At 46.4% G+C, this 20,171-nt stretch overlaps 1 protein-coding gene and 2 non-coding genes across 5 annotated transcripts in view; all 3 read right to left on the reverse strand.

The window, feature by feature from the left end:
* The window catches only part of LOC111873247, a 65,121-nt gene that overhangs the window by 23,758 nt on the left and 21,192 nt on the right, over positions 1 to 20,171 (reverse strand). For all 3 annotated transcript variants that reach the window (XR_002844368.2, XM_033755037.1, XM_023867796.2), the window contains exon 2: positions 3,883 to 3,951. The gene's annotated coding sequence lies outside the window, so the exon portion shown is untranslated. The remainder of the gene's footprint in view (positions 1 to 3,882; positions 3,952 to 20,171) is intronic.
* Positions 15,166 to 15,306, reverse strand: LOC111873393. Its single transcript, XR_002844381.1, has one exon. It is a non-coding gene; the product is annotated as a U4 spliceosomal RNA (small nuclear RNA).
* LOC111873398 lies at positions 18,392 to 18,532 on the reverse strand. Its single transcript, XR_002844382.1, has one exon. It is a non-coding gene; the product is annotated as a U4 spliceosomal RNA (small nuclear RNA).

Consider the following 20,171-nt stretch of genomic DNA (forward strand, 5'->3'; position numbering starts at 1 on the left):
AAACCTGCCTCAGCGCCACTTTGTCCACCACAAATCCCACTTGACCAGACCCGGGATCGAACCCGGGCCGCCGCGGTGGGAAGACAGCGACTAACCGCTTGAGCTATGGCGCGGCCTCCGTTTCTAAATAAAGGCTCTACAGTACTACTGTTTATTTATTTATTTTCATCACAAGTACTTATATCATTAAATTTCACATTTCCTTGTGCTCTACGTATTTTCGTCTTCTAAGGATGACCTCTCCCCCTCCCCTAATTACTCAGGATTAGCGAGGCTTTACTGTATTACAGAACAAAAAAAATCCCTGGTTGCAACTACGGTTCAAGGCAGATACCGCTCACTCAAAGTCTGGGTACCTGGCGAAGTCATACACAAAATGTATGCAAGAGGTCACATCTCGCGCAGTCCGGTCCAAGCCGACCGACCTTTCGGCAGTAATATGCCGCCTCTGTCTTCAGGGTCGAAGAGCAATTCAAGCGAGAAACCAGCGTGACGCAGGGATCCGCTTGCTGCCGACTTCCTGCTTGGCTTATTCTCCGACCATGAAGATTGAAGCTGTATGCTCCCCTGAAACGTCGGTTACTTGAACCTGTCTACGCGGCCTTGTATCCCAGGCAGTGAGAACCTCGGAGCCTATGTAAACCGCAAGAAGTCATGTCGGTGACCTTGTGTGTTCAGTCTGGTTAAGGGAACCTGCCCCAGCAAACATCCCCCCCCCCGACACTTTGCTGCCCGTCATGTTCCACACCAACTTCTGATGCGTCTGCAAAAGAAAGTTCCCAGATGACCTACTGCCTTCTCAGTGTCGTCCTGTCTGCGCGTCTGTTCAAGAGTAAAAGCCCCAGAGCAGCTGAACTTGTAGGGGGGGGCTAAATTGTTATCAGTAAAAAGAAGGTAGAGCTATCCCTGTAACAGGAAGTGGAGGCCCATAGGGTTGTAGGACGTCGAGGTTCCCACATTTTCTAGATAGTAGACTCGCAGATGGCAGTGAGGTTGTCAGCCTTACGCGCCGCCCGCCCTTTATCCCCAGGAAGGTTCCTGGCACTCATTTCTGTTAGAGGTTGAGTCGACCCCAGAGCCATTGTGCGGCTGGGAGGATTAGGTCAATTGAAACTCCAGTGACCTCGTCGGGAACGGAACCAGCGACTTGCGGCTAACACCATAGTGCCTCAACCAACCGCGTGATCCACATGTGTAACGGTGCGTTCAAATTTTCGTTAAAATCGGGACAACAATTACAAATATTTCGTAAAATATTCCGGCGCCCGTTTCGAACGTATATTTATCGAAGCGAGAAATATTTCGAACGGCAGTAATAGCGAGACACAAGACACACGTTTTGTACATAACGCACTCTTCCCCTAAGTCCTGCACATTTCAAGGCAATTAAGACAGATCGGATTTTCGTACTGTGTTATCCTGTGATTCTGTAATGAACCTCTGCAGATAAGCCTACCCACTCACACCGCCTGCTGCGCGCTACTTGTACGGCCGCATAAAAGAACTGTCATTCACTGACTGAAAAATTCTGAAGCAACAACAGAGCGAAAATGGCAGACATTTTACGCTGTGCGTACATTTCCTGTCTTAGAATTACTGTTTTTTTTTACTTTCTCCATCGGCCGGAATTCTAGGTAATAAGAGGACACGACGTTTCGGAAATTGGATCTGTTCCCGTCTGGTGATTGAGATTAGCTCTTTCTAACGAGCCCGACTGAGTAGGTGTCTTCCTTCCTCGTCTGAAGACGGAAAAAAATTCCGGACGATGGAAAAGTCCAAAACCCCAGTAATTCTGTGTCATCCACCATCGTCAGAACCCTTTAGAATCTATTTCCTATACTTTTTTTTTCAAATGATAGAGCCTAATTATTGAGGACAAACACTTGGACGGACAGACATACAAACATGATATCATAAAATCTATCTCTGCTCGTATATTAAACATGTAGACTGGGCTAAAAAATGCGAACAATCTGGAGACAGCTGGGATTTGAAGTCGTGATCACATTTTTCGAGTAAGACACGCCAGGCGCTGTGCTGGAAAACTGACAACTGTAATGAGGGCAACAGACACGAAGCCACGATCTCTCGTTTACGCAATTGTGACGTGTGGCCCCCGCATTCCAGCGAGAGAATGGCGCTCCTTTTGGCGACGCCGATACACAATGGCCTTCGGATGCCCTTCACGAACCTCCCTTTGTCTCGACCACCTGACCTGCTCCTGCCGTTCGGAACAGCTCAGTTCAGCCTTCAGAGTCGCCGCTCTCAGGTCCTTAAATCCAACAACTACTACTTCAAAGTACAGTGGTTATCATATGTACCACCTGTCATAACATTCAAGAGTTCTGCATTTTGTTCACAAGAGGGTGTAAATTTGTCCCTGTGCTCAGTTAATTAAGCAGTACGCCATGAAGACGTATGGGGGAGTGGATGTATAGATCCACGTATTCTTGACCTCGGCACTAGTTTGAGCTCTTGGTATCCTTCACACTCCGGCCGCTTTACCGCCGGGAAAAGAGCGCCCGCTACCCATTGGATAGGAGGCTGGGTTGGCCCCAGAACCGGTTTGGACGACGTGAGAAGGAAAAAAATCCTGCCTCTGTCGGGGCTCGAACTCCGAGTCCTCGGCCGTCCAGCTTGTAGCCAATCTCTATACCGACTGAGCTATCACGGCTCCGTCCATACCAGGCTATTATATGATTCTCGCAATAAACAGTGATTATTTCACTAAATAGTATGAACCGGTTGGGCTTTGTTATGGAGACGAAGTGTTTCCTGTGAGGTACGTACTGAATTGTTTAATACAACTGTACGAATTTCTTGTTTCCATTTCAAAGCCGAGAATATGACAAATAAAATCCGCAACGTTGACACGTCTGGCTGAGGGACTGGATCTCAGATCGTTGCGTTATGTAATTTATTCCAAGGCACACAAACACTAGCATTACCCATGTTACAGTGAAGTTAACTTTCCTTAAAACACCACTTCACATGCCGTCTCTCATATGTTTTCCTGCCGTTTCACTTAGGGAGATAGCCTCCAATGATGACTGAAATCCGATCACAATCACTGAAGCCGTTTTAGAGAAAATCGCAATTTTGTTCGAGGGGAGGTGCCTGTCAACGGCGTCCCGCCAAAATCTCAAGACCGACTTTCTTCAAGATCACAATTTTTCATACACGCTTTGCACTGAAAAAGTAAAATATACTGTGGTGTGCATGACCGTCGCTAGGCAACGACCGCGAAATAAGGAACTATACAACAGCCGTTGCACGGTAATGACCGCAACAGACATGCAGGAAACAACAGAATAACTGTTATGAGAGGTGTTTTCTGCGTAGTCCGTGCCGATGTTATATAACGAGGATTGGGTTCGATTACGAGAGTCTTGAGACTGAAGTGAGAAGAGCAAGAGTTTGGCGTGAGATAGCTGCCAGTAAGTTGGAGCAGTGAGTGAGACAGTGGCCGGCCAGTAAGGACGTGAACATGGAAGCTGGGGAAGCTACGGCTTTGGAAGCCGTTACAAGGCGACAACCGGTGATGACACAGCAGACTGAAAAGACTTAGTACGTGCTGTAGTAAACTGCAGAGTGCGTGAATTGGCGACAGCGCTATAGTTACTTGTAGTTACGCTCTGTAAGAGTTCAATAAATGCAATTACCAATCCTACCCCCCTCTATAGGCACTCATACACGTGATAATATTAAGCAGAAAGGCGCCGCCAATACGACGGCGCCTTCCTGCTTAATATAATCTGCTACTACTACTACTTGATCCTAGAACGTCTGTAGTTTAGACTGTAGTAGTAGTAGTAGTAGTAGTAACGATACGTCGCGACCTGAAGCTAGGGCTCCGCCATTTTGTGACAGCAATCAGCAAACCTGGAGTGTGGCGAGAGGTGCTGACATCTGGACGCGGGCTCCGGTGCCAAACCTCAGCATTGCGCTCGCCTGCAACACAAAAAGATGGGTGTGTAAGCTTTCGGAATGGAACAGGGGAAAGTGTGCCTTCTTTTTGTCCCTGTATTTTGTTTACCGGCGCTTTGAGTATCCCAGACTATACGGCGTCACGCGGTAGCAAGATACCTCATTGATGAAGAATTGGGAAGTATTTGGAAGGGAGCGGTCGGTCGTGGTCTTAATCGCCGTACTACCCCGGCATTTGCCGAGAGGAACTGAGTAAAACTACCAAGATCCACATTTCCAAATACAAGTCAGAAGCGTTACCTCTTGAGCTAACCTGCTCGCTTTCTTCTTCTTGAAAAGCCAATAGTGGCTCAGCGAGTCAAGAAATCCCGCGCCTTCTATGGAACCCGAAGGTCCAGTACCACGTTCCAACAGCCGCCATTGGTCTCTATCCTGAGACAAATGAATTCAATGCGCCCTCTCATATCACATCTGTTTAAAAATTAATTTTAATAGATATTTTAACCTTCTGTCTATGTCTAGATCTTTCCAAGTGATTTCTGCCCTTCAGGCTTTCCAAAGACATCTTTGCTTCCATGACATGAGGCAAGGAGACTTAGCACATCACAGCAAGACAGCAAGGTGATCCCATAAGCCTCATAACAGAAATTATGCGGGTGTACACATACAAACAAACAAGACAAACAAGTAAACCTCATAAACCTCGTTTTATTTTTCAAAATAATGGAAGTAGGGTAATAAATAATGTCATTACTTGTCTGTGTGTCCCCCCCCCCCAATTCTTTCATTTCTACGCGAATAGTTCTTCCCAGAACTTTTCTCTGTTCCAGTTCGCCTTTTCTACTTCTGCGCATGCTCCTTCTTATCCTTCCCCTATGTTCCCCCTTTATCACGGAATTCTCAGGAGAGCGGACCGCACTGTCCAGTTCGAAATCTTAAGGGCATGGCTCCATGTCAGTTCATTGTAGTCTGACAGGTCGTGATCTGTCGTGCACTACGTCATCATCAGAACCCTTCAGAACTGACTGGTTCCGTGGCGTAGCGTTGCCATGGCAACCAGCCCCGAACTGTCGTGGCATCATTTCTTCACTTCTGAGGCGTTATGGTGTCACCGGAAGTCAAAACAATGCGTTTGCCAATACGGAGGTGTTGCGTCACCTCTCATTATCAATAATTATTTTGCGTTTCCTTTCTCATTATCATTCCAGTCACATACCGGCAGAATAATTGTATTAGCAGTCAAGCAAAGAATTGTTGTGTTCGCGGAAGAAGGGCATAACGGACCACAAGGCAACCGCTTATTTATTTTATTATGGTTTACCCAACGACGTGGCCAGCAGTTCATACTACATAGAGTGTCCCGCCACAGGATGTCTATATTTGCTTGACGCCGTCCGGTTGGGATCACTCTGAGCCGACTATGGGTCCCATTTGCAACAGCTCGTCAAGAAAAGGAGAATGAGAATTTTATTACGCTTATAAGTTTGAGTATGCCAAGGACCCTGAGAGGTATACCAGCGGTAGCGTAGCTACTGGCAGAGCCTCCCTTGCTGGACAGGTCAAAGGGTAGGCATCAGACGAAGAGAGACACCAAAAACCAAAAACTGATGCCGGAAGCAGCGTCATCAGCAGCGACTTGAAGCATAGAGCAAATGATGCTCGAGATGGTTCAAGTTCGTATAGCAATTGACGTGACCAGAGCGGTTTGAACGGCTGTTGTACTGCGATGTGGAAAGCAAATGGAAAAACTACCACATTATCACTTTTCCTGGATAGTCTCTTTCCAAAAACAGAAGATCGCATCGCATTAAGTGGAGGAACTGTTTTGGAAGAGACTGTGGACCTGTCGTCTGACAGATGACTGATGAATGAAAAATAATTTTTACATTATTTACATTTAATTTTAAGTTATATTAATATCATCAGCAGCAGCAGCAGCGGGGGCACGTGGTAGCGTATATATTTGAGGCACTATGTTACAAGCCAAAAGGTCGCGGGTTCGATTCCCTATAGTGAACTAATCCTACGGCCCTGGGGTCGACTCAGCTCCTAACAGAAATGAGTACCAGGATCTTCCTTGGGGTGAAGGCAGGCCGGCGCGTAAGGCTGACAACCTCACCGCCATCTGTGAGCCGACTGCCTAGAAACTGTGGGAGCCTCGACGTCTCACAACGCTATGGGCCTCCACGGCTTGTTACAGGGATAGCTTCACCTTTTAGGAGTTCCAGTTGTAGGGCTACATTCCAAATTGCATTTGCAGTTGCGTTACTTTACACGACTCGAAACAGCCACCCTGATGGTCAGTGCACAGCAATTCAGAGTGTAAATAACATCTAGAAGTTTGTGACGATGGTATAGCCCATGTTTATGGACATTATCCATCGTCTTGTCTATTTTCTAAAACCGTCCTGTTCTTTTCAAAACACAAAACGTTTCGGACACTGGAGTCTGTCCCCGTCCTCAGGTAAAACCTACCCAGTTGGGTCCGATAGATAGAGCTAGCCTAATGAGGTAATATCCCGAAATATGACTGAAGGAACTGAGGAAAATCACGATAAACATCAATTAAAATAAACTGTCTCCTTGCCAACATTCGAACCCTTGACTTTCAGGCCAAGAGACAGGAGCTCTAAGCGCTTGACCACTGACAGGAGGCCACTTATGACAGTGGCTAACTGAGGCAACAACTCTTCTTGGGAAGCTGACAGCCGCTCACCTAATCAAACAATTCTCCACCTTCCCTCGAACCCGTAGGTTCATTTCCGTGTCCACTAGAGCCATCACCGGTCCCTGTCCTGAGCCAGATGAATCCAGTCCACCCATTCATATGCTATCGCAGTAAGCTCTATTTCAATATTACCCTCCCACCAACCCCTGCCTTTCCAAACCATTCTGCCCCTCGTTCTGTGTGAGTACAAGTTAATATTCGCTTCTTAATTCCACGGATCAGTAAGGTGACTGGAGCCGACTCTTGACATAAACATCACGGGATTTCTAAGGATTACGTATGCACATTATTTAACACGAGAACAATTTCATAAGTTGGCAGGACTGATCATAATGCCCCCCCCCCAACCCATTGTTTCGCCACTGGAGAGTTTCTCGATTAGATCTGTGTCATGGAAGTGATTGCCAAAATGACCTTATGTCCATTTGGCAGTAAGGTCCGTAATTATATTATGATACTGGTGAAAGTATTCCTTACTGATATGTTGTAATATGGCCCTATCTGCTTGTTATTCTGGGCGTATTATTACGTGGCACCGGCTGGTATTGTTTCGCCTGCTGATGGCTTCCAGGCACATCTATCGGCTGCAACAGCTGCACATCCTCAGCGATCCGTATGCAAAACGCAAAGCAGGAACTTCCATTTAAATTCCGTCCCACACTCAGAACATTCGTGGCTTTCTTCAGCTGCTCCAAGCAACTGCCGGGACAGTACCTCTAGTGACTAGAATATGGGTTCGAATCCTGACAGGGGAGAGACTTTTTTCTTCTTCACAGCGTTCAGACCGGCTCTGGTATCCAGCGGACCTGCTATTACGTATGTACCTGGGACAGTCGCCCCCGGGGAGAAGCGGCAGGACAGGAAAGTTGGTCTCTTCTTAATCTAGTAAAGGTGAAGCTATCCCTGGAACAGGCCGTGGAGGCCCACAGGGTTGTGAGACGTCGAGGCTCCCACATTTTCTAGACAATCGGCTCACAGATGGCAGTGAAATTGTCAGCCTTACTCACCGGTGGCTTTTCAGCCCCAGGAAGATTCCTGGTACTCATTTCTGTTAGAAACTGAGTCGACCCCAGGGCCATAGTGCGGCTAAAAGGATTAGGTTAATTGAAAAATCCAACTGCCTCATCGGTAATCGAACACCCGACCTTCCGGCGTGTATCATAGTGCCTCAACCAACTACGCTACTGCGTGCCTCCTTCTTGAGCTAGTATCGAAGATGGAGCTACAACTCCACTTCCCCGTACGTCTTCACGGAGTGGTATGAGTACTTAATTCATTGACCACAGGGTCAACTCTCGCTTTACCTCTAAGTTGAAAAGTTCATGTTCCAATAGCACTGAATCACTGTAGTGTAAGGAAGAATGTACACTGCAATTATTTTGGTGTGACCGCTGGGTTCCGAGCCAGCGGAAATCTGATATTAATAATGGATTAGGAGTCGCTTTGACGTCCGTTTAAAGAACACAGTGGTGAGATACAGTGTGAGTGTAGACTATGAGCAGCGTTCATCTGCTGGATCACAGACATGCAGCTTTAATATTTCACTCCATCAGTTCCACTGCGCATATAGAAGACACGGGCCACGTCTAAAAGTGTGACTGTACCTCGTAAGTTAGAAGCCAGTGGCGATAACAAACCGTACATTAGTCGTTGCAATTTTGTCACAGCCTGGCATGTCATTCATCGTTCTGCAAGTACGGCAACTCACATACGAAGTGTGTGTTCATTAAACTGTGAAATGCAATACCCGTACCACTAGATCTGGTAAAAATAAGGTTAGTGGGTTTGCTTGGAATGTTGGTAAGAATATCGTCCAATCAGAGGCAACATCTCATGTGACGGAAAAGCACATCCGGTGGAAACAGGATTGCAGGTAGTGTCCTACTTCGGGCTCTACATCCTAACAGCACCATATTCTAGGATGTGACGCCGTGCAGTCCGGTAGGAATTCAAATGTTTCAAAGGAACATGCTGTCTTCATCTTCACGGTCGGAGAATAAGCCAAGCAAACAACCAACAAGCAAGAAGAAGGGTTAACTCTACCAAACTACGCGGCGTCACATAAGAGAAAACAGAACTGCTTAAATGACCGCCGTTAGAGCCTCAGATACAATACAGACAAATACTGACGGAGGACTTGTTTAGCGCACAAGGACGAATCTTCAGTAACCCGCTATAAGTGCGATACGTAGACTTGGCGAAAGGCCAAGCATATTCATAAGAGAGAAACCCATCTTCTCGTCAGAGAGGAAGTTACATAAGGACTATGACCGCAAGGGTTCAGTTGGAAGAGAAATCTCTGGTCGTGATCCTCAAGGAACTTGGCGCCAAGACGAACTGATTGGCGTAAGGTAGCTCTGACTCTGATTCCGATAGTCAGTCCAGGTACGCGTGGAGGTGGTTTCGAACACCTCCATCGTAACCTTGCGAGTCGTAGAAGGCGACGAAAAGGGAACCCAATACCCGGGGGTATAACGGGGCCACCCAATTCCTGGAGGATATAAATACGGGGACCTGGCCCTCCAGTTTGGGGGAGTCTCGAATCTGAGACAGTAAAATGTAATCATGAGTCCCTCGAGACTCGGACCCGAGAATGACTGCGCTGGCGAGGACCAGCAGCAATTGCAAACGAAATACCCGTCCTCTCGTCAGAGAGGACGCCCCAAATCAACAAATTCGCAGTTGTCTGGCAGTAAAAGAAGAAGTGGTCTTGGGCCCCAGATAGGCGCTTGACACCGAGAGCGACTGGCCGACTGACCGTCGGTAGTAACCTAACTTTTTGACTTTGACTTAAGTCAGCCCGAATCTGTTGTGAGACAGTGGCCCCTGAAGGAGGAGTGGGCTTTGACCCCTCATGTCACGATATGTACAATCCCGTCTGCCCAACGCACCTCTCAAATATACATACATTTTACTTTGTGTTAGTAGCGACAGTTGCCCTCCAGGGCAACCTGCTACGTTGGTTCCGTAGCACGCGTCTTCGAAACAAATCGGAGGGTAGCTCCGGGCAAACAAATTTCCCCTCACTTCGCGTCACATTATTCAATGTAGGCCACACAAACTACTGGACAGTGCGCTTTTGTGGTGATGTTTGTTCGTTAGCGTCTGCTACTCATTACAACATTAAATGCTGCTGACAGTAAACCGTGTTTGGAGAAATCGTGTCCTTCATCAAAGCGTTATACGGGGTCAGCATCTCACTGATTCCAGCCACTTTCCAATTCACGTGTGCTCAGCCCGCTCAAGAGCAGACGAGTCTCATCACAGCAGGAGCGGAAATGGCTCCAGCACCTGCTGAAAGGCCCGGCTAACAATGAGGTCATATCATAAAGCGAACTGTAGACAGAAATTTCTTAATGCGAATCGCTATTTCCCGTAGGGAAATGTTATAATTGGGAATTACTTCCTTGAACGAGGGAAACAAAAGAAAAAAATCGGCAATCATACAGCTTGAAGCGGAACGTACAAGGTTCAGAAACTTCAAGAACTGGCCTGAATATCTCTTAGAACTGAGGGAGCAAGGCGCCGGGCTTCATCACGCACCCAGACAGTGTCAATGTCTTCCAGATTCAGCAATTTCTTGCCGCTGTCGCTAACAGATGGCGAGCTCTCTCTACTGCCTAAAGGATCCTGGACTTATCCGATGCAGATAAATGAGACTTGTGGCAGACATCACACTCTAGCATTACACAATCACCGAATTCCATTATTTCAGCCTCAATTTCCAGTGTCACAGACTTACAGGCGCGGTTATTCGGCAGCACCGTCGCCACTTGTAGAATTTTTCCTCTTATCGGTCATGATTAATGTAGTAGAAACAACACTGGATTTCTTCTGAATAACATATAGCAATTCAGTGCGTACCTCACACGAAACATTACGTCACCACTACAGAGCCCAACCGGTTACTGCTGTTTGGGGAAACAGTCGCTGTTTACTGTGAGAACCATATGGAACACATAAGTACACTGTGTGGGCAGAATGCACAGTTCTGGTGTGGGCTCTGAAGGTTTCACAAAGAGCAGATGCATACCAGAGCACAAGGCGAAACTAAAGGGGTGCGATCCCATATGCACGTGTTCATGCCTCTTCGGAAGGGACACAAAATGTTTGGTTTCCCGTTTTGTGGGTGCAGAATGTCGCTGGATAACGATCCAAATTTGCCGAAACCGGCCAAATATCAACACGACCTGCACTTTCGTTGTATCGGCCTACATCGCAAGAACAACTTTCTTTCTGACCCAGGCAGGCAACATAACCTGCCGTGCCTTCACATTCCCTGGAAACCAGAGCTGGGCGACCTCTTGCCCGGAGGGTCACCGTGACTCTCTCCAGATAGCAGCTGCCATCGGTGTGGCGCAGCTAGATAGCAGGACAAGAAGTTCTGGGAAGAACTAACCGTCTACTTTCCTAGACATGACACGGACCACACAGAAAACGACGCGTCCAAAAATTCTTCTAATACTGCTTGTGTGTTCGCTGCAGCGGTAATATTTTACCAAGCCGTTGCCTAGTAACATACACATACATACAGACTGATAGGGATTTATGAAGTACGCCGTTGAGATGGGCTCAGATTCCATGATAGTTGAACAAGAAGTTCCAGGAAGAACCGTCTACTTTCCTTCACACGGCACGCATCACATAGAAAACGGCACGTCAAACAATTATTCTATTGTTGCATGTGTATTCGTTGCCGTGGTAATGTTTTTACCGTGCCGTTGCCTAGCACCGATAGGAAATACACATACGGACACACAGACCGATGGGAGGGATTTATGAATACGCTGTTGAGGTGGACTCATGTGCCATGTTATACTGGTTCAGGCATTCAAGAGTTAATGAGGGCGGGGGAAACAGAAACATAGACAGGATGGAGACTGCATAAGCCTACTTTCATTTCAAGGATGTTTCGGCCAGAGAACAGCAGTACGTGCTCCAAGGTCCTATAGCAGCCAATTCATGGATCAAGGTCCTTAAGACACGTTGTCGGTATCTCAAATTATACAGAGTGGAGCGGCAGGTTGATGCGTGAGAAATGAATCCGAGAGGATGTGGAAGGAAGAGGTCGTGGCCAAACTTGAGGAACCCACGGGAATCATCACTCAGAATACAATTACTGTCCTTAGAATGCGATATCATGTAGTTTTGTAGACGCTTATCAACGTTTCGGAGAGTTCTCCTACCTTCTTCTTCAGGGCACCTACCATCCTCTACCCTAAAGATTTAAGCAGATTTCTCTGTGACCCTTGTAATCTTCTACGGGGCTACTAAGAGTTACAACTCAGAAGTTCGCGATGTTCACAGCCGCCGTCAGGATCTGAGATCCCAGTGAGGACAAGTGGTGTCCCCGCAGGGGTCTGAAGCGAGTGTATCCTGAATGGGAATGCTCGGCGCATGCAGGCTATGTATATATGTCTTGCAAGATGGCTGCACGCATCTCAACTCGGGTTTGCATCACGAAACCCACATGAAAAGGAAGCAGAGAGAAGTGGCTTGGAGAGGGCGTGAAGGAATTCCGAATGCGGTCTTCTAATGATTTCACCACGTTCCCGCGTTCAGCACAGGGGTCGCACTTTAGGCGTGACGTATTAATATTCTGTGATACAGCACCGTGCTGTCCTCTAGAAGTCAACGGAAATTTCGCCAGCATACGTGTACATCCCTTCCGGCATCAAGTTCGAAGAATAAGCCAAGACAGAAACTATCATGAAACAGACAGCAAGCAGGGCACTGCGTTTGGGGGTAACATACTGTCTCCATCTTCAGGGTGGAAGTGAAGCAAGAAGCAGAGGTCTGCTTGCTGTCACCTTCTTGCTCGGCGTGTTTAACCCCAGAAATGAAGTAACGGTAATGACATCCCTCTAATTAATTAATCGCTATGCAATAAAAATGGATGGAACATGGAGGTATAAATCCACGCATTCATGACTTCAATACTAGATGGAGGTGTGTGCTCAGTTTCAAGCTCCTGCAGCTGGGGAGGCCCCAAAGCCGGGAAATCGAACCCAGATTCCCCAGTCGTCCTTTGTTTGCAACGATTCCTTCTCCTCCAGTACGTAACCGTCACCATCAGCACAGTTGCCTTGCGGGCCGAATCTGGTAGAGGCTGTGAGAGTTTCCAGAATGCGGAAATAGCGCTCCCAGCACGCATGTCTAGACCAGCCTGCGGCTCTTGCTGCTAGCTGCAGAAGCAAGTGAACCACTGCTGGCAATTTCAACGCCGCTACAAAATGCTACCTAAATCCGCCCAATATTTATACTGCCGAATGCTTCGGATTTACAAACAATATTACATTGCTTCTACGTGATATATAACAATTAATTTCCTACCTCACAGGAAACGCATTACGTCACCGCTAAAAAGCCCAACCGGTTAATGCTGCTTGGGGAAACAGTCGCTGTTTACTGTGAGAGCCACACGAAGCACATAAATGCATTGTGTGGGCAGAATGGAGTTTCAGTATGTTAAATCGGGTGGTTTATATAGTAACCACAGGATTTTAGAGGGTTAAGGAGGAATCTGAGCCGGTCACGGTAGCCGAGCGGTCTAAGGCATGTAATGTCTTCGCTCGCTTGGAAACCTGGATCGTGGGTTCGAATCCTACTGAGGGCATGGATGTTTAGTTTGTGTGTGTGCGTTTTTCTGTGTTTGTGTACAGGTAGAGGCCTTGCGAAGAGCTGATCACCGGCCCAAGGAGTCCTACCGAATGTATAAGATCTTGAGAAACCTAAGTGAACGGAGAAGTTCATGGAGGTAGNCCTTTACAAATCTATTAAACTAAAAAGTGCTGCACATACAACAATGAACGGACAATTGGCCAACATCTCGTTTCATTAAAAGTGTACACAGATCAGGTGTTTGTGATCTATCAGCACAAATGAAGGCGCAGCCCAGTGGTCCTTTCTCTTTCCTTTTAATTCCTACATACAGAAGTACATAGGAACTACATACAACAAACCGCCTTACACAACCACTGTTTGTAGATGACTCCGTACATACTACATTACATACAAGGTCTTGTCATTTATCNTTATATTCAAATATTCCAGAACATGGGTGTACAACAGGAAGGACGGACTCAGGCGGCCGCCCCAGACAGTATGGGGCACCGCTTTCCTACGCTTTAGAAATGGCGGCGAATCCTGTCGGGAAAAACTTCACGAAAACTGGTTACTAAGTATTCGCTGATAGTTCTTGAATTCATTTCACAAAATCAATACATAGGTAGAGTAACACATTCTGTGATGAGTTCACTCCGTATAGTCTGGTAGAGGTTACCGAAGGAGCATTTCCAAACTTCAACAAAACTACACGCCGTCACATCTCAGAAGATAAAGTCGTTTTAAAATTTGCACGTAGCAATATGATTGAATCCCAAAAAGTCATGAAATAAGAGGCAAGAAAAGTTCTATCTCCTGGGATATAACGCGGAGTAGTCATTCGAAAATCAAACGACGTTTCGGAGGAACATATGGCCTCCATCTTCAGTGTCGAAGAAAGCAGGTGGAAAGAAGGCATAACCATCGTTGTATAACCTCAAATCCCACATAACAGGCAAGAAGTTGAAAGGTGTGATTTATAATAAACTGCTATACACAGCGAGTTCTCTTATCAGAAGCATTTGTTTCATTAATTAGACAAAAGCCCCAATAACCAACAACCCACTGTGCGCAGACAAGCACCGCACAGAGCACATGACGCTTCCAAGTTGCTGTTACTCTCAACAGCTGCTTTCCGTCACCACGACAAATGATTTAGCTTACACGACATGTTCATTGTGAAGAATATTCATTGAGTACCTGCAAAAACATTACAAGAAACAAATGAGGTGTCCTAACCGTTAATGAAATATGGCTGCCAGCAAATGACTCCGGTTGCATGGAAACCGACAGCTTCATTAATAACAAACGGCTCCGTTACGCTACCGGGCAAGGCGCCGGGAGGTACATAGTTTCAGTTGGAAGGAGAAAACTTCGGTACTAACAAAGATTCTCTTAGTTTTACTCAGACTCTTCAGCTTTCATTGTAAGCTACAGACTTACTTAACTACTTATTGAGCTGAGCCCTTTTTGAGGAGAAGCCAAATCTGCAGCTACTGAAAAACTTTCCGGCATTTATGGAACACTCAGAGCCAGTGGAAGCGTGACAACTGTCTGTTCCGTCTGTATGTAGACTCAGAGCCAGTGTTAGCGTGAAAATTGTCTGTTCCGTCTGCACGTAGAGTCAGAGCCAGTGGAAGAGTGACAACTGTCTGTTCCGTCTGTGCGTAGTGTCAATGTTAGCAGAATAAACGCCTATATCAGGTAGGATTTCCACTGCAGTTCGCTCGGCTTATCGCCTGGTTCTTGCTTAGGTACTATTTGCCTCTGAAGATGGAAACAGTATCTACTTCCAAAAACTTGAGCTTCTTGTGAACTACACGGCGTTTCAACCCATAATACCACAATAATGCCATGTTGTTTTGTCTCCAAGTTCACCCACATGCAGTACGCTCAACGAAAATTCGCCCCCGTAGGAGCATTCAAAAATTGCCATCACCGACGATATTTCACGTCGATCTGGCGGGGTATTGGTTAAAGTTTTCAACTAGCAATAATCGCACCTCGGATAAACCTCATTGGTTACGATATTGCCGCTGCGCAAAGGTAAAAACTAACTCACAAACCATCCCATGTATAACCTATCACGCATAGCTTCAGCTGCGGGATATACAAGCATTCTTCACTCAAACAAATCTGTCTTAACAGTATATTTTAAAAATTGTTCTATTATCTGTTAAAATATTATTCTCTTCATGCATTCTAGTCAACATTACAAACCAGATCACATACTAAGAAGAAAACTTCGGAAAAGTGCTTTTACTGAACATTATAACTGCCACTGCCATCTGCTGGTGAAGAGATGAAAGGCCGTGCTGACAAGCCAATGAATTCAGGTAGATGAATGGTCCGGTTGCATGACGGCTAGGGTGTCCATTCAAACACAAAGGGTTTCAGTTTTCAGACATTTCTCCATTACGGGACGCGACAAATTCCAACTGTCCGTCTGCCTGTCAGGAATGAAGCAATTATAGAAACCGCAGAACGAATTTTCATGAAATTCGACATCGGGGAGTTTCGTTAAATTATGGTTGCATATTCCATATTTGGTTCAAATTGAATGAATATGAAGGACGTGTTATACGAACACCCTCCTGTGCAACCGGGCGCACTCGCTCAACATGTAACGGAGCAGAAAATGTTCCTGACAGCAGTTACAGAGAAGAATAGGACATGCACTTCATGTCGAATATTACCGTCACCCCACAAGTTGTGTACTTTTCGGGGTCATTAAGCAAAATTGGGCGAGCGCTGTGTGTACGACTTCCGTATTCAGAACAGGAAGAGATATGAACACCCGCGAAAATTACAGATCGCTCTCATCCTCGATGATAATTGAACGAGTGTTCCTCCCCCATCAGTTTATAAGTCTGCCTGTATATTATATGGAGCCAGGATAGCAGTCGGTATAGCGACTGGGTATGGGCTGGACGACCAAGGGTCGGAGTTCGAATCCCGGTAGGGTCAAGAATTTTCTCTTCTCCACGCCGTCCATACCGACTCTGGGGTCCGCCTAACCCCCTATCCAATGGGTACCGCGGGGTCTTTCCAGGGGGGGAAAGCGGTCCGAGCGTGAAGCTGACCACCCAACTCCAGCTAGTGTCAAGGTCAAGAAAATGTGGCTCTATACATCTACTCTTTCATGGCGTGGTGCTTAATTAGTTATTCACAGGGACCTTACCTTTACCTCTCCCTGTAAGAGGCCGTGAGGGCCCACAAGGTTGTGAGACGTCGATGCTTCCATATTTTCTAGACAATCGACTCACAGATGGCGGTGATGTTGTCAGCCTCACGCGAGGGCTGTTAGAGGCTGTGTCCGCTCCAGGGTCATAGTGTGGCTGGAAGTATTAGATCAATTTAAAATCCAANACTTATCCGTCTCCGATACGCAACACATCAGTCATATTAAGTCATGCAATTACTTGCTCATTAACCACAAGGTCACTATTATGCATTTGGCTCTTCATCTGGATTTCAGTCTTAAAGGGAGACTGAACCCTTGAGAACTGCTCAAAGTCTTCGGCAGATGTTCTCGTTAAATAGTTCCTGTAAATAGCCCCCATATTTAGTCTCATTTCGTAAAGTCAAAGTCATGTTGCAACTGACGGTCAGTCAGTCTGTCTGTCTTGGTGTCGAGCCCCAGCTGGGGCTCATGACCAGATGTTTTCTTCTTTGTGAAAGTTGCTGTCCTGTCCATTTGGGGCGCCCTCTCTGACGAGAGGTCGGGTCTGTCATTCTCATTTCGTAACGAAGCGGCGTGTCCTCTTATTTGTACACGCCACACGTTGAAATATGGATACAGCGATCCAATCAGAATGCATCACCGCAGTCATTGCGACGGTTCATAGTACAGCAGGTTTCTTGAGGCGCTGACAGTAGACTTCAGCCGGCCAAGAAATTGGATGAGGTGGAGGCGCTCTCCTTCGGTGTAACGTCGCGTACTTCGGAGGAATATATTGCCTCTATCTTCAGGATGAAAAAAATAATCCAAACAAGAAAAATATAAGCAGACGGCAAGCATAGCCAACCGCGCCTCGAAAATCCTGTCTGATGTAGATCAGTCAGTCCAAGCCGAAAAGGACTGGGAGACATAGCCAGTGGAAGCGTGACAACTATCTGTTCCGTCTGTATGTAGACTCAGAGGCAGTGGAAGCGTGACAATTGCCTGTTCATTCTGTATGCAGACTCAGAGCCAGTGGAAGAGTGACAATTGTCTGTTTCGTCTGTATGTAGACTCAGAGCCAGTGTTAGCGTGACAATTGTCTGTTCCGTCTGTACGTAGACTCAGAGCCAGTGGAAGAGTGACAATTGTCTGTTTCGTCTGTATGTAGACTCAGAGCCAGTGTTAGCGTGACAATTGTCTGTTCCGTCTGTACGTAGACTCAGAGCCAGTGGAAGAGTGACAATTGTCTGTTTCGTCTGTATGTAGACTCAGAGCCAGTGTTAGCGTGACAATTGTCTGTTCCGTCTGTACGTAGACTCAGAGCCAGTGGAAGAGTGACAATTGTCTGTTTCGTCTGTATGTAGACTCAGAGCCAGTGTTAGCGTGACAATTGTCTGTTCCGTCTGTACGTAGACTCAGAGCCAGTGGAAGAGTGACAATTGTCTGTTTCGTCTGTATGTAGACTCAGAGCCAGTGTTAGCGTGACAATTGTCTGTTCCGTCTGTACGTAGACTCAGAGCCAGTGGAAGAGTGACAATTGTCTGTTTCGTCTGTATGTAGACTCAGAGCCAGTGTTAGCGTGACAATTGTCTGTTCCGTCTGTACGTAGACTCAGAGCCAGTGGAAGAGTGACAATTGTCTGTTTCGTCTGTGCGTAGAGACAGTGTTAGCAGAATAAACGCCTATATCAGGTCGGATTTCCACGAACAGTTCGCTCGGCTTATCGCCTGGTTCTTATTTGGTACTATTTGTCTATGAAGATAGAAGCAGTATGTACTTCCGAAAACTTTGGCTCCTTGTGAACTACGCGGCGTTTCAACCCGTAAAACCACAATAATGTCATGCACTTCTAAAAGACCAATGATCTGAAAGAAAATTAAAACAGAAAACCACAACAAACAAACAACACGTAAATAGTTTTGTCTCCAATACAAAGTTAACTCACATGCAGTACGCTCAACGAAAATTCGCCCCCGTAGGAGCATTCAAAAATTGCCATCACCGACGATATTTCACGTCGATCTGGCGGGGTATTGGTTAAAGTTTTCAACTAGCAATAATCGCACCTCGGATACACCTCATTGGTTACGATATTGCCGCTGCGCAAAGGTAAAAACTAACTCACAAACCATCCCATGTATAACCTATCACGCATAGCTTCAGCTGCGGGATATACAAGCATTCTTCACTCAAATAAATCTGTCTTAACAGTATATTTTAAAAATTGTTCTATTATCTGTTAAAATATTATTCTCTTCATGCATTCTAGTCAACATTACAAACCAGATCACATACTAAGAAGAAAACTTCGGAAAAGTGCTTTTACTGAACATTATAACTGCCACTGACATCTGCTGGTGAAGAGATGAAAGGCCGTGCTGACAAGCCAATGAATTCAGGTAGATGAATGGTCCGGTTGCATGACGGCTAGGGTGTCCATTCAAACACAAAGGGTTTCAGTTTTCAGACATTTCTCCATTACGGGACGCGACAAATTCCAACTGTCCGTCTGCCTGTCAGGAATGAAGCAATTATAGAAACCGCAGAACGAATTTTCATGAAATTCGACATCGGGGAGTTTCGTTAAATTATGGTTGCATATTCCATATTTGGTTCAAATTGAATGAATATGAAGGACGTGTTATACGAACACCCTCCTGTGCAACCGGGCGCACTCGCTCAACATGTAACGGAGCAGAAAATGTTCCTGACAGCAGTTACAGAGAAGAATAGGACATGCACTTCATGTCGAATATTACCGTCACCCCGCAAGTTGTGTACTTTTCGGGGTCATTAAGCAAAATTGGGCGAGCGCTGTGTGTACGACTTCCGTATTCAAAACAGGAAGAGATATGAACACTGCGAAAATTACAGATCTCTCTCATCCTCGATGAAAATTGAACGAATGTTCCCCCATCATCAGTTTATAAGTTTACCTGTCTGCCACATAATAATGCTACATGCCGGAATGCCACGGGTTCTATTCCCGATAAGGTCTCCGGATTTTGCAATTGACGTAATCCTTCCAGCCGCACTATGGCCCTAGGGTCGACTNGAACAGGAAGAGATATGAACACCCGCGAAAATTACAGATCTCTCTCATCCTCGATGATAATTGAACGAGTGTTCCTCCCCCATCAGTTTATAAGTCTGCCTGTATATTATATGGAGCCAGGATAGCAGTCGGTATAGCGACTGGGTATGGGCTGGACGACCAAGGGTCGGAGTTCGAATCCCGGTAGGGTCAAGAATTTTCTCTTCTCCACGCCGTCCATACCGACTCTGGGGTCCGCCTAACCCCCTATCCAATGGGTACCGCGGGGTCTTTCCAGGGGGGGAAAGCGGTCCGAGCGTGAAGCTGACCACCCAACTCCAGCTAGTGTCAAGGTCAAGAAAATGTGGCTCTATACATCTACTCTTTCATGGCGTGGTGCTTAATTAGTTATTCACAGGGACCTTACCTTTACCTCTCCCTGTAAGAGGCCGTGAGGGCCCACAAGGTTGTGAGACGTCGATGCTTCCATATTTTCTAGACAATCGACTCACAGATGGCGGTGATGTTGTCAGCCTCACGCGAGGGCTGTTAGAGGCTGTGTCCGCTCCAGGGTCATAGTGTGGCTGGAAGTATTAGATCAATTTAAAATCCAATGATCTCACCGGGAATTGAACCCGTGACCTTCCGGCTTATATCTTATGCCTCAACGAACTACGCTACCGCGTGCCCCGTGAAACATGGCCCCTGATGAGAAT

Source organism: Cryptotermes secundus, unplaced genomic scaffold (genome assembly GCF_002891405.2).
Source record: "Cryptotermes secundus unplaced genomic scaffold, Csec_1.0 scaffold1269, whole genome shotgun sequence".
Lineage (NCBI taxonomy): Eukaryota > Metazoa > Arthropoda > Insecta > Blattodea > Kalotermitidae > Cryptotermes > Cryptotermes secundus.